We start from the raw sequence: 3219 nt of genomic DNA, 5'->3' as shown, positions 1-3219 counted from the left end.
GGGAGGACGACCAACATCCACACTATAGTGAGCAAAAATTTCTTTGGCTTCTTTCATTATAAATCTAAACTCATGTGTGAAAAAGATAGTAGCTGCACACTTAACAGAAGAATGCTCAATATTGGAAAATTCTAGGAAAATTCTTTGTATGCAAGGATGCATATGAATAAACTGTCTTTCAAGTTCAACTATAAGCAAGGATATATCATCCGCAAGACTACTAGTTCTATGAAGAATAGATCCACCCATAGCGGGCAAAGCACCAGCACAAGCAAAGAAATCTTGAATGACCCATTTTCCAATAATATTACCACTACCGATTTGAAACTTTTTAGTATGTAAGATAGTGGGTTCTTCAGCAGGATCATCAAAAGCATCAAAGTTTCCCACGTTATTACTATTGTCCTTATCAATGATAACCTCCCCAGTTTCCGACATAGTGGCAGCAAATACCACAAGAAGCAAGCAAAAAAGAGGCGAACAGAAAAAAGGGCGAATAAGACGGCAAGGGTGAAGTGGCGGAGAGGAAAATGAGAGGCAAATGGCAAATAATGTAATGCGAGGGATAAGAGTTTGTGATGGGTACCTGGTATGTCTTGACTTGTGCATAGACTCCCCGGCAATGGCGCCGGAAATCCTTCTTGCTACCTCTTGAGCATGCGTTGGTTTTCCCTTGAAGAGGAAACGGTGATGCAGCAAACTAGCGTAAGTATTTCCCTTAGTTTTTGAGAACCAAGGTATCAATCCAGTAGGAGGCTACACTCAAATCCCTCGTACCTGCACAAACAAATAAGAACCTTGCAACCAACGCGATAAAGGGGTTGTCAATCCCTTGACGACCACTTGCAAAAGTGAGATATGATAGAGATAGAAGATGAATATTTTTGGTATTTTTATGATATAGATTGAAAAGTAAAGATTGCAAAATAAAATAGATCGGAAACTTATATGATGGAAAATAGACCCGGGGGCCATAGGTTTCACTAGTGGCTTCTCTCAAGATAGCATAAGTATTACGGTGGGCGAACAAATTACTGTCGAGCAATTGATAGAAAAGTGCATAGTTATGAGAATATCTAGGCATGATCATGTATATAGGCATCACGTCCGCGACAAGTAGATCGAAACGATTCTGCATCTACTACTATTACTCCACACATCAACCGCTATCCAGCATGCATCTAGAGTATTAAGTTCATAAGAACAGAGTAACGCATTAGGCAAGATGACATGATGTAGAGGGATAAACTCAAGCAATATGATATAAACCCCATCTTTTTATCCTTGATGGCAACAATACAATACGTGCCTTGATGCCCCCTGCTGTCACTGGGAAAGGACATCGCAAGATTGAACCCAAAGCTAAGCACTTCTCCCATTGCAAGAAAGGTCAATCTAGTAGGCCAAACCAAAGTGATAATTTGAAGAGACTTGCAAAGATAACAAATCATACATAAAAGAATTCAGAGGAGATTCAAATATTGTTCATAGATAATCTTGATCATAAACCCACAATTCATCAGATCTCGACAAACACACCGCAAAAAGTATTACATCAAATAGATCTCCAAGAAGATCAAGGAGAACTTTGTATTGAGATCCAAAAGTGAGAAGAAGCCATCTAGATAATAACTATGGACCCGAGGGTCTGAGGTAAACTACTCACACTTCATCGGAGAGGCTATGGTGTTGATGTAGAAGCCCTCCGTGATCGATGCCCCCTTCGGCGGAGCGCCGGAAAAGGCCCCAAGATGGGATCTCACGGGTACAGAAGGTTGCGGCGGTGGAAATGGGGTTTCATGGTACTCTCGGATGTTTTCAGGGTATATGAGTATATATAGGCGAAAGAAGTCGGTCAGGGGAGCCACGAGGGGCCCACGAGGGTGGGGGCGGGCCTCCCTGCCTCGTGGCCACCTCGTTGCTTCCTTGACGTCCACTCCAAGTCTCCTGGATTGCGTTTGTTCCAAAAACGACTATCCCGAAGGTTTCATTCTGTTTGGACTCTGTTTGATATTCCTTTTCTGTGAAACACTGAAATAGGCAAAAAAACAACAATTTGGACTGGGCCTCCGGTTAATAGGTTAGTCCCAAAAATAGTATAAAAGTGTATAATAAAGCCCATTAAACATCCAAAGCAGATAATATAATAGCATGGAACAATCAAAAATTATAGATACATTGGAGACGTATCAGACGTTCTTGTATCATCAGGGCTAAGGTGTCAAATGAGTTGTCAAGTGATCTCAGGAGCTTCTTCATGATCTCATGCTTGGTGATCTCAGTGGCGCCAAGAGCACGAAGCTCATTGGTGATATCAGTCACACGATCGAACGTGATTTGGACATTCTCATTGCCATTCCTCTTGAAGAGGTTGAAGAGATTGCGAAGAACATCAATCCTTGAGTCTCTCTGAGTTGAGACTCCCTCGTTGACCTTGGACAGCCAGTCCCAGACTAGCTTCACAGTTTCCAGTGCACTCACACAACCGTACTGCCCTTTGGTCAGATGACCACTGATGATGTTCTTGGCGGTTGAGTCCAGTTGTGCGAACCTCTTGACATCGGCAGTGGTGACACCTTCACCGACTTTGGGAACGCCTGTCTTGACGACATACCAGAGGTCGACATCAATGGCTTCAAGATGCATGCGCATCTTATTCTTCCAGTAGGGGTAATCAGTGCCATCGAAGACGGGGCATGCAGCGGAGACCTTGATTATCCCTGCAATATACATAGCTAAAACTCCAGGTGGTTAAACCGAATCACACAGAACAAGAGAGTACCTTGCTCTGATACCAATTGAAAGTGCTAGTTATCGACTAGAGGGGGGTGAATAGGCGATTTTTATGAAAGTCTTCAAAACATGACGGCTTTGAAGACAAACAAGTAAACATAACCTATATAATATGCACCGGAATGTAAACTACACTAGGCTAGCATTAGTCAAGCAGATAATACAGTGGAAGCACGAAGACTAACAACAGCTAGGTATACAAGATCAGAATGGAAAAAGTATGAAGCCAAACAGATATAAGTCTTTACATAGTGAAGTCAAATGAATCAGGCAGGCAAGTAATGACTTCACGAAGACAAACTGAAAAGTAAGGAGAGTAGGGGATAGAACTAGTTGCTTGGTGAAGACAAGGATTTGGTAGATCAGTTCCAGTTGCTGTGACAACTGTATGTCTAGTTAGGGAGACTGAGATTGAACTCAGAAGAC

Source organism: Triticum dicoccoides, chromosome 7B, assembly GCF_002162155.2.
Source record: "Triticum dicoccoides isolate Atlit2015 ecotype Zavitan chromosome 7B, WEW_v2.0, whole genome shotgun sequence".
In the NCBI taxonomy this organism is placed as follows: domain Eukaryota; kingdom Viridiplantae; phylum Streptophyta; class Magnoliopsida; order Poales; family Poaceae; genus Triticum; species Triticum dicoccoides.
Note: the sequence above shows the minus strand (reverse complement) of the source record.